The sequence below is a fragment of the Leopardus geoffroyi genome, chromosome C3, assembly GCF_018350155.1.
Source record: "Leopardus geoffroyi isolate Oge1 chromosome C3, O.geoffroyi_Oge1_pat1.0, whole genome shotgun sequence".
Taxonomy (NCBI): Eukaryota; Metazoa; Chordata; class Mammalia; order Carnivora; family Felidae; genus Leopardus; species Leopardus geoffroyi.
The window spans coordinates 38,519,031-38,531,259 of NC_059338.1; the positions used below are offsets into that span (position 1 = coordinate 38,519,031).

General features: G+C 39.6%; 1 protein-coding gene across 1 annotated transcript in view; it reads left to right on the forward strand.

The window, feature by feature from the left end:
• Window positions 1-2,191: 2,191 nt before the first annotated feature.
• The window catches only part of ATF3 (activating transcription factor 3), a 58,755-nt gene continuing 48,717 nt past the window's right edge, over window positions 2,192-12,229 (forward strand). Inside the window, exon 1 of the mRNA XM_045452482.1 lies at window positions 2,192-2,272. The gene's annotated coding sequence lies outside the window, so the exon portion shown is untranslated. The remainder of the gene's footprint in view (window positions 2,273-12,229) is intronic.

Consider the following 12,229-nt stretch of genomic DNA (forward strand, 5'->3'; position numbering starts at 1 on the left):
CCCTCCAGGAATTTATCTGAAATTTTCTTATATTTCAACCTGTACACCCTTGTCAGGCGACGTGTAGGTTTACTATTTATGTAAAAGCACTTAGGTCCTAAAAACCAGAAAGCGCTGTATAAGAGGCTTTTTAAAAGAAGAACAGTAAAAATAATTTAATAATTACAATACAATTTTACATGTAATAAATATGACATTATAATTTGAGATAATAATTAACTCACGTGGTCTCACAGTCCTATTTTCAGTCACTCGCTATGTGTTTGTCTTTATCTCCTTGCACACACACCCCCAACAAATAGTATTTCCTAATGGAATGGGAAGTGCCGTGGTGGGTGTAACTCTGTATGCAAACTTATGTAAATACATTCAGTGTCCTCTGTGGATTGTCCATCTAGGACCAACAGATAGTAGGTGCTCAATAAATATTTGTTGGGTGGATGGATGAACGGGTGGAATAAAAAAAGAGAAACCCCTGTGGTAACTGGTGGGACATACCAACAATGACCATGTTGGGGACCGGGGGGCAAACATGAGTGTAAGTGGCATGGAGGGAAAAGGGGACGTTCTGATTTTCTGGCATGTGTGCATGTGAGAGATCTCCTCAGATAGACCCTAGAGCGTGTCCTAGAGGGATAGCTGGTTTCCAGGTTGCTGAAATGATTCATAGACCAGGGATGCCCAAGACTCACCCCTCCAGCCCCCACCCCCTGCCCCAGGCAGGGGCTGTGTAGGTGGCAAGACTGAGGAGGCAGGGATGGGGTCCAGAAGAAGAAGACCAGTGAACCACACTGGAATAAAGATTTCAGAGCCAGGTGATTCAGTAGGTGAAGGAACAAATAAACTGTGGTACATCGAGACAATGGAATATTCTTCGGTGCTTAAAAAAAAAAAAAAAAAAAAAGCCATCAAGCTACGAAAAGTCATGGCGGGGTCAGCTTTTGTCCACCAACCATATCTCCAGGATAAATTGGATGGAACCAGCCAGGAAGACCTGACAAGAGAAAACCTCCTCTAAATAGGATGCTCCACAGTTGCCTCAGGAAGAAACCGATCAGAAAAGGCTACATACTGTATGATTCCAACTATATGACATTCTGGAAAAGGTAAAACTATGGAGACAGTATAAAGATCCATGGTGATCAGGGAATCGGGGGGAGGGATGAATAGGTGAGCACAGAGGTTTTTTAGCAGTGAGAATACCTGATATTGTAATGATGGATCCATGTCATTATACATTTGTCCACACCCATAGGGTTCTCGGCACCAAGAGTGAACCATATTGTAAACTATGGACCTTGGGTAATAATGATATGTCAACGTACGTTTATCAACTATAACAATGTACAACCCTGGTGAGGGATATCGACAGTGGGGGAGGCTGTACAAGTGTGGGGGCGGGGGGGTCTATGGGAAAACTCTAGTTTCTGCTCAATTTTTCTGTGAACCTATAGCTGCTTTACAAAATGAAGTCTATTTAAAAAAATTCAGGTGAAGTGATTACATCTTTCCATATGCAGAGTTTGGTGCATTGTGGAGTCAGAGACTTGGGCTGGAATCTGAGCCCCACCATGACTACCAGCTCTGTAACTTTAGGAAAGTTACTTAACTCCTCTGATCTCGGTTTCTCTGAGTCCACAGGACGGTACTGTCTTCCTCAGAGCATTCTGAGTATCGCATTAAAAAACTATATGTAAAGTTTCTAACCCAGCATCTGGGATATACGCCAGGGTAATTATATACAGGATGCCCCCTCACCTCCTCCCTAATAGCTGTGATTATTAACCATTCCAGTGGCTACTAATTTCAAAATCAGGCCAGTGGAAGAAAGCTGCCTTGGTCGAAAGTGACCTTCTGCCAGGAAGGGAATCAGCATGTGGGGGTGGGCGTGTGTGTTCTCACATGCTCAGTCAGAGATGCTGGCCGCAGAAGGTCAGCCATGAACTTGAGCCCCGGGAGGCACTATCAAGCCCCTCACTCAGCTTTCTCCTGTGAAAAGGTCAGGGTGATGGAAGGCGGTCATATTTAGATGATGGCTCGCAGGGAAGCCTCGGTGGGTTAGTCACCTATGATATGACATCATATTGCCACTCAATATAGTAACAGCTGTTGATTGCTTTGGGGGACAGGGGCGGGGTTAGCTTTTGTCCCTCAACCATACCTCCAGGATAAATTGGATAGAACCAGCTGGGAAGACATGACAAGGGGAAACCCTCCTCTAAATAGGATGCACCACAGTTTCCTCAGGATTTTTGGCACTTCACCCCAAAATGTGAGTCTTGACTTTTCTTTGTCTCTGGGGCCAAGTGGGGAAAATGTCATGGGACAAAGGCGTGTGGTCAGGAAGCCCTTAGCTGGGAGAGCACCCACCATGGCCGGGGGACGGTGCCACCCTGTGGAAGGGTGGGAAAACCGGAAGTTCTATGAGCCAGGTACATGATGTCTAGTGGCACCCCAAGAAGGCGTCCCAGGGAGGGGGGTTGAAAAGGCCTGGAGTTAGGGGCTGCAGAGTCTCTAGATTGGATTAGGGGTTTTTTCCTCTCACAGGATACATGACAACGGTGGGGCCCGGGTCAGCGCACCCCGCCCCCCAATTGAACAATGATGTCCTCCCAGCCTTTGAAATGAGCCTGGAGGAAGCCACAGTTTGAAGATACCACTGATGGGTGCTGTAGTTAATCTGGGATATTGATTAGCCATATCATCATGGAAAGCTGCAGGACAGGGTTAACCCCTTCCTTCCTGGGTATTCTCCTCCTTGACATCTCCAGCTCTCGTGGGGTCTCGTGCTCTGGGGATAGAATGCTTTGTGTCCAGTGTGTCACCTGCATAGCTTAACTGGGGAGAGCAGGCTCTTTCTGTGTCTAAACTGGAATAAGTCCAGAATGAGGAAGTAAGGAGGTTAGAGAGGAAAAGCTCTTGGGCCAGGGGTTAGGAGACCCTGTTTGGCAGTGGGTTCTGCCACTTTTTGAGCTGGGTGGCTTTGGGAAAATCATTGCTTCTCTCTAGATTTTGGTTACTTGTCTCGTCTGTAAAAATATGTGCTCTTGGGGTCCTTCCAACCCTAACTGACACACTCTTCATCCTCAAAGTGTGGATTCGCTGTTCTGTTGTTGGCAGAGTAGAGCGTCTGACTCTGCCATTCACTGTGTGACCTTGCACAAGGACACCCCTTCTCTGAACCTCAGTTTTCCCATCTATGAAATATGGGTTATTATGAGACATGGGTGCAGTAATAAACCTGGAAGCCTTTTTGGATGATGCTCTGAATTCAGCAGGGCAAGGGGGGTAGGGTGTGAGGCTGGTTGAGAAGGGCACAGCTGAGGTTCCTGGCAAGTTGGACCAAGGCTAGGAGCCTGAGGAGGTAGGGGTTGTGGTCAGCCATGAAAACTTCCAACCCTGTCCTGCGCAGTTCCTCTTCATTTCCTAGCAGCTAGGGGAGGGGAAACCATTGAGAGGTTGTAAGTGATGCTAAAAACGACCCAAGAAAGTGGCTACAAATTCTTGTCCAAGGAGTCGTGCTGCCCAAGTGGGCACAGAGCCAAAGCGAGGGTCGTGGGGAGCCCAGCAAGGGTCTGGAATCCCCACGCAAAGGAGCAGCCTCCCATTTCCTACGCATGTGTGAGGGTAATAGTCTTGCACCTCCCAGCTCAGCATCACCTCCCATGAGCGTGAAAATACCTCAGAGAGGAACCCTGGGAATAACGAATCACGACTGTATATTGATCAGAGTGAGCTGTCTCAACTTATTTCCTAGGGAAAAATCACAGATCCTCTAGAGAAACTCTGCAAATTCCTGTTTATTCTTCACGTAAACGGATTAACCTAGGGTTAGCGATTCTACTTCGGCTTTCCCTTTCCCTTTCACGCTGTGGCGAAAATGAAATTGATCACTCCTTTGAAGCCCTTTCTTGAGCCATAAGTAGAAGTTCTCTTCCCTCCCACCAAAAGGGGGTTTCTCTTCTTTTGATTTTTTTTTTTGAACCCCAGGCGCTGGGGTTGAGAGCTGGCAGGAGGCACGGGCTACCACAGCAGCAGCATGCCGTCCTCCTGCTGACTCATCTGACATTAACATAATTATGTTTCAGGAGTCAAAGTGATTTTTCAAACTATGAGTAATGCACGGTATTAGAGAGTATGTTTACAAGGCAGCGGGTGTTTCAGCCACTGAAAAAAACCAGCTGCTGCTAACAGCTGAAATGAGCGAAAGAATAAGAAAATGCTGTCAGGAAAAACCACCTTTCCTTCTGGGCTCCTCTTCTTTGGGAAGGATTCAGACATGAAAGGCAGGTGAACTCAGAGATCCCCAAGGAGCGATCCAGATCTAGCATTGCTCTCTGAATACCTAGAGGTCTGATCACTTTATGTGAAAAAAACTTTTTATAGTCTTATTTTTTGACGTTTATTTTTTGAGAGACAGAGAGAGACAGAGCGTGAATGGGAGAGGGGAAGAGAGAGAGGGAGACACAAAATCCAAAGCAGGCTCCAGGCTCTGAGCTGTCAGCACAGGGCCTGACATGGGGTTTGAACCCACAAACGGTGAGATCACGACCTGAGCCAAAGTTGGATGCTTAACCAACTGAGCTTACCCAGCACCCCTATAGTCTTAATTTTTATATACCCAACTCTAGGGAAAGATCCATTTAAAGACTTCAGCAAATTATTTCTTAAAGCCATTTTATTACCAGTGTTATAATAATAGTCTAAAGTTGTGTGAAGAAATGTGCTGCTGCTTCTAAGGCAGGAGCAGAGACACAAATCATTTCCCCAGTTGTAAAGATGGGGAGTGGAATCCCATGGGGGTGGGCTGTGGGGTCAGCAAATGCCTTCTTTTGTTAAACTAGGAAAAGTTTGAGAGCTATTGAGTACAGTTAGCCAAGTATTTAGACCTCAGGAGAGAAGAGCTAGGCTTCAGTCCAATCCCAGAGCTCTCTCTGTCCCTCGCCCCTGTTTCCCAGACTCTTAATGGGAATATTAACAGAACCTGCTGTGCCCACCTCAAAGGAGGACTCTTAGGCCTTAGGGAAGGCAAGGGTAGTGTCTCTCCATCACTGTACTCACAGTGTCTAACTTGGGCCCTGCACATAGTAAGTGCTCACTAAGTACTTGCAGAATTGATGAGTGAGATAAGAGCTTTGAGCATCAGAGCTCTGCTCTTCTGTTTTGTTGGTCTTCTTGCCTTTAGTTCTCCCTGTGCCAAGCCAGAGAGCTCAGAAAGTGGGGCTACACTTGGAGATGCATCTACTGGAGGCACTGGCACTAATAAGGAAAATTAACTGCTCACATCCTCGGGGACTAACAGCTAAAATCAGATGAAAATGGAACACTCAGAAACTCTTGTAGAGAAAGCTCATTTAAAAACATGACAGTAATTTAATTTGCTTATATGTTGGAGGTAAATCAGGAGACCGTCAGGCTTCATTTCACCTGCTGATTCTTGAACTGCAGTCATCACTTGAGCTGCAATAACAATAAAGTCAACTCAGTGTCTGGGCTCTGTGACGGCTGGTGAAAGAGAAGTAGTTGGACTGGAAAAGCCCTTAAAAAAAAAAAAAATCCAGTTCTGCTCTCAGATACCTGTGTGTAAAGGTATAAAAGAAAAGTAGAAATTATGAAAACTTTACTCTGCCCTTTTTTTTTCCGATGGGAAAAACAACCACTTGATTTTATACATGAGGACATATTTCTGAATTTTGATGAGGGCTTACAAGGGCAGCTCTAGCTTTTTATGACATCTGCGACAGATGACTGTTCTCTTGTTCTTTCCATTCCTGCTTTGGCTTCTCTGCCTTTGTCTCCTTCTTTCCTTCTATCCCTAAGTTAACTCCTTCCTTCCCTTCTTGTTCCCATTTTGCTTTCTTCCCCCAGCCTTCCTTCTCACTGTATGAACTTTCTTCAAGCTTCTGGCAAGGAGTTATGTACATGGTGAGTGGTCAATAGCATTTAAAAAAAAAAAAAAAAAAAAAAAAAAAAAATATATATATATATATATATATATATATATATAGAAAAAGCAGCCCTGGACTAATTATAAGGTCACTTATAAATAAACTGTTCATAAATAAATTGTTTATTTTTAAGCTTCATCATACACAAAAATATTCCTATGCACTTAGGAATGTCTTTGATGAAGCAGTAAAAATTAATTAAATCTCCTCCCTTGAGAACATACCCTTTTGAATGTTCTACATTTGCACGGTGGAACAAAGGGGATCCCCTGAGAAAGATACACACCGTGAGCCCTAAGCCTGCTCTCGGCTGAGACGCCCAGCTGTGTTTTTGGTAGACTACCTGGGTTGACAGGTCTGTCCTCTCCCCACTCATTAATACAGTATTGTCAGCAGTAAATATAAGCCAGTACATTCATGGCTAATCAGTCCAAAGTGGTTGTTAAAAAGAACAGGGATCTGTGGTTCCATCCCAAGCGCCTGAGGACGACGCCAGGATAGAAAATGTATATGCTCCCAGTGGCTGTCATTGGGTGCTTCTGCCCTAGACACACTCTCCAGTGGGGTAAGTCCAGGCTGGGGGCATCTCTAAGGTTCCGAACCTCCACTAGTCTCTTTATATCAGAGCTGCGTGTCCAGGGCCTGGAGCAGTCCTGATTTCACATCCCCTACTCCCTTGTTCCTGCAGGTACACAGATGTGTGTCAGGCCAGGAACCCTAATTTGGGTTTGAATGACCGGCTCACTGTTCCCTAAGACGTCTCAAGTAAAAAAGCTACTCACTTTCGATCCTGATTTGTTTTAGAAGTATTTATAAATGGGGCGCCTGGGTGGCGCAGTCGGTTAAGCGTCCGACTTCAGCCAGGTCACGATCTCGCAGTCCGTGAGTTCGAGCCCCGCGTCAGGCTCTGGGCTGATGGCTCAGAGCCTGGAGCCTGTTTCCGATTCTGTGTCTCCCTCTCTCTCTGCCCCTCCCCCGTTCATGCTCTGTCTCTCTCTGTCCCAAAAATAAATAAATGTTGGAAAAAAAAAATTAAAAAAAAAAAGAAGTATTTATAAATAATATTTGTTTAGTAGTATTATTTTTTTAAGATTTATTTCTTTTTTTAATGTTTATTGGTTTTTGAGAGAGAGAACGCATGCAAGTGGGGTGGGGGTTGCAGAGAGAGAGACAGAGACAGAGACAGAGGATCCAAAGTGGGCCCCACGTTGGCAGCAGCCAGCTCCATGTGGGGCTCGAACTCACAAACTGCAAGATCATGCCCTGAGCCAAAGTCGGATGCTTAACCGACTGAGCCACCCAGGTGCCCCCCTTTAGGTATTATTAAGTTAGAAGCAGGTTGCCGAACATTTGAGATCCAAATGTTTAACATATATTCGCAAATAAATTTTGTCTCTTTAAACCCCTCAGAGAAAAAGCTTATTCTAATTTTCTCCCATATTGTCCCTGTCTTGATTTCTTTCCCTTCTTCTCTCTCTTTTTCTCTCTCCCTCAATCTTTCCTTCCCTCTCTTCCTTCTTTCCTCTTTCTTTGTTTTCTTGTGTTTTGTTTGTTTGGTGCTTATGGAAAATGTCTTTCCAAAAAATATATATCTAAGAAAAACTGATTAAGGCACCTAGGACTGATAGAGACTTTCCATTATATGCATTTTTTTTTATTATTCCAATGTTTAATGATGTGCACATATGGTTTTTCCCAAATTAAAAAAAAATAGTTAATGAAGCAGTATTTCATACGTTTCCTGGGTTTTTTTTTTTTTAAGAGTTTTATTTTCTTTCCCAATCTTAATGCCAGTCTATTTCCTCCTCACCAGAAGTGAAAGACAGAAACAGCTTCCAAAGGGATGTGGAAAAAAGAGAAGGGAGAAAGTTGACAGAAGCTAAATGTCTCTGTGTCCACAGTGGGGATATAGGAGAATGGGTTTGGGGAAGGATCAAGGAAGCTTGGGGCTTTTTTCTTTTTTTAAGCTCAGGATGTAAATGTCTTCCCACATCATTAAGGATTTTTCTACGATATCATTTTTAATGGTTATACAAGAGTCCTAAGTTAATTTATTATCTTGACACCATAATGTATTTAATTAATATTCTATGTTAAACATTTGGGTAATATCTGACCTGTCATTACAAGTAGTGGTACAATAAACATTCTTATACTTACATCTCTGTGCATAGCTATTCCTTTTTACTTTATAAAAATTTTCTTTAATGTTTATTTATTTTTGCGAGAAAGAGAGAGAGAGAGAGAGAGAACAAGTAGGGGAGGGGCAGAGAGGGAGACATAATCAGAAGTAGGCTCCTGGCTCCAAGCTGCCAGTACAGAGCCTGACGCGGGGCTAGAACTCATGAGCTGTGAGATCATGACCTGAGCTGAAGTTGGACGCTCAGCCAATTGAGCCACCCAGGAGCCCCCCACTTTTACTTTAAATATGTCTTCTCAAGGAGAATAAATATATTTCTCAAAGGAAAATACATCAGAGCATATAAATTCAAGGGTCTTTGATATATGTAATTTTCATTTAAGTTTCTGTAAACATAAAGAAATTTCCCCCATGTTTGTTAACAAGTGTTATTTCCTATTTATGAATTTTCTAGTCAGAGCTTTTGCCCACACATATTGGCTGGTACCTTAATACAATGACTTAGAATGTTTCCACATATATCAAATATACAGACAAAGACCTCCTTGTCTAATATTTTTAAATAATAATCATCCTCTGGCTTGATATTTGCACTCTAATGTTGGTTATGTTTCTTTATTTTTTGACATACAAAGGTGTTTAAATTTAAAGTAATCAAATCTATCAACATTTTCCTTTCTGAGGAAAACAGCTTTTCCATATAGAAATTTGAAAATTATTTCCGATTTTCTTTTAATAAAAAAGGGTTTTAAAAATTTTAAATTTTAATTTCAGTGCTGTATTAGTTTCACAATATAGTGACCCAACGGTTCCATACCTTACTCAGAACTCATCAACACAACTCATGAACACTCCTGATGCCCTACACCTATCTCACCCACTCCCCCCACCACCCATCCCATAAACCATAAAGTTCATATATTTTATGTATTTACAGTGAAACGCACAAATCCTAAGAGGGTCATTCATTGAATTTTGAAAATGACAAATGCATAAACCTATCAAGGTTTATAAGTTTAAAGGGTATGTTTTGTTTTTGAGCTGATAGTTACACAGATATATGAATACACTAAAAACCATTGGATTGTACACTTTAAATGGGTGAATTGTACGGAATAGGAATTATATTTAAATGAAGCTTTTAAAATATATGTAAAGAGAAATTAACATCATCCCAGAAATTTCCATAGCATCCCTTCCCAGTAGACTCTCACTCCCACTTTACCTGAGAGGCAGCCATGGTTTTTAGTTTTTTCATCAGATTATTTTTACCTATTTTAGAACTTTATATAAATGGACTCTTACAGGATTACCTCTTTTGTGTAAAGTTTCTTTCACTCAATATAATGTTTTAAAAATTCATCTGTTGCTGGTGGGTATCAGGAGTTTCTTTTTGTTGCTAAGAGTAATATTTCATTACTTGTCTGTATTACAGTTTGTCTATCCATTTCTTTCCTGATGGACACATGGGCTGTGTCCAGTTTGGGGCCATCAAGAACATTCTTGTACTTGTCCTCTTGTGGACATATGCTTTTACTTCCCTTGGGGAAGTACTTTTGGGTGGAAATGCTGTGTCATAGAATAGATGTGTGTTTAGATTTACAAGAAACTGCCAGACTGTTTCCTAAAGTGATTGCACCATTTTACATTCCCACCAACAACGTATGAGAGTTCCAGCTGCTCCATATCCTTACTAACATCGGATACTGTCGGTCTTTTTAAATTGTAGCCATTGTATTGGACATACAGTGGTGGCTTATTGTAGTTTTAATTTGCATCTCCTTGATGACTAAAGTTTTTGAACATTTTTTGATGTGCTTCTAATTTTCTTTTAGTTTTATTTGAATAGATTTGTATTTTAAATCTAATTACATCTGTTTATCCATATCCAGTTATTTTGATTACGATCTGGAGTAAATCTTTAAATTTATTTTTTTCTAAATAATCACAGTTTTTTAAACAATAATTTTATTCCTACTGACTTATTATGCTTTCTTCATCACAGATGAAGCTGTTGTGTATAATGTGGCCTCAGAATATCTGTTCTGTTAGAAAATATAATGAAAAATTGATTTGTACATTTGTTCTTTTGTCAATTGCACATGATTTTACTGATACTTACTTTTTCAAATGGTTTTAACACCTGGCGGGGCCTCTTCCTCATCATTTCTTTTCATGCACATTTTCTTTGCCGTTCATACCTAATTATTCTTTCAGTAAGAATTTGAATGATGATGTCAAATTCCGAAAAGAATCTTATTGAGATTTTTATTGAAAATATATTAAGCATACAGACGAATTTGAAAAATCCTACATTGTGGCCAAGGAACTTAATGTTTAAATTTTCTTCTACATTTTTCAGTAACATTTTGTAGTGTTTATTATGTGAATCTTTCACTTTCTTCTGAAAGCTATTCCAAGGCATTTAAGAGGTTTTCAATGTCGTCATTATTCATTTTTGTTATTATAATTTTATGTTTTTCACAGCATTTTTGAACTGGATAGTATTTCTATGTAGAAAAGCTACATAGGTTTTTGCCTCTCTTTTGTATATTTAGCAGTTTTCTTGAACTCCCAGACCACCTCTAATAATTTTTAGATGAATTATTTTTTTGAGTTTCCAGGAGTTAATTATATCATCTACAAAAAAATATAAATTTGTTTTCTCCCTTCTAACACTCATGCATCCTATTTTTATATATGTACTATTAATTGGTCAGAACTCCCAGATCAAAATTAAATAAAAATGGCAATAGCTTATATCCCTGTTTTGTTCCTGATTTTAATAATATTGCCTTAGTGTTTCATTCTTAAGGACAGTGTTGACTGTTGTAATACTATTTAGTGTTAAGAAGTTCTTAAACTTATAATCATTTTTTAATAAGGACTAGCTATTAGATTTTAATGCTTTTTTCTGTATCTATTGTTGGATTTTCTTTTTGAACCGGTGGATGTGATATATTCTACTACTGGATTTTTCAAATATTGAAACAAAAACCTTTTCGTTCTAGGTTAAACTCTACTGGGGTTATTCTTTTGCTATTCTAGTATCTGTCTTTAGATTTTCTTCTCTCTGTTCATAGCTTAGATTAAACCTATTTTCCTTTTTTTGTTTTTTTAAGCTATCTTTTTCAGGTTTTGACATCAGGATTATCTCTGTAACTTAGGCATACTTTTTCTATTTTTCAATGTTTGGAAGTAATATCTGATACACAGTAATTATCTCTTCCTTAAGAGTTGAAAGATTTTTCCTTCTAAAGGTTTCTAGGCCTAGGCAATTTTTTTTTTTTTTCTGGAGACAGTTCTTTCCTTCTTTTCTCTCCTAGTTTTTCTAGCTGTGATAATTATATTTAGGTTTTATATTTCTAATTTTGGTTCCAGAAGAAATAGTTTTCAAATTTAACTTAAAATTTTACAAAGTATTGCCTTATGTTGAAAATATCTCTTTATCTGATGTTGGATCCTTCTTTTCATTTCTAATTTTGTTATCCACAGGGTTTTTTTTTTCCTTCTTTATTTTCTCTAAAGGTTTCTCTATTTTATTTTAAGAAACTCTTAAATTAAGTCTATAAAGTTTCCTCTATTCTAACTCATTTAGTTTTGGTTTTGCCTTAATTTTTCTTTCTCTTGATTTCTTAAGAATTTTATTGTCATTTTCATAAATCTTTAGATTGAATACTTTCATTTTTCCTTTCCTTGAAAATAATAAAAATATAAGGATTATAATTTCACCTTTCCATATACTTTGATAACATTTCATAACTTTTGATATGGTGTGTTGTTATTTTAATTCTCTTCTGTCATGTTCCTATACTTTGATTTTTGTTCTAATTTTTGTTCTGTCCTTAGACTTTGTTATCTTAATTCCTAGTATTAATAGCTTGTTTTATTGCCCTGAAATCAAAGAAGTAAGCTTATATAATGTCTCCTCCTTAAAATATTTCCCCTTTTTGGTTGTATGCATTGCAAATACCTTCTCCCATTCTGTAATTTCTTTCCATTATATTTATAGTGTCTTTTTTGGTGCATTGGTTGTTTGGTTTTTTTCGTTTGTTTGGTTGGGTTTTTTTTTTTTTTGTTTTGTTTTTTTTTTTTGTCTTCATGTGAGCAAACATTTCTCTCTTATTTTATTGTTTGTATG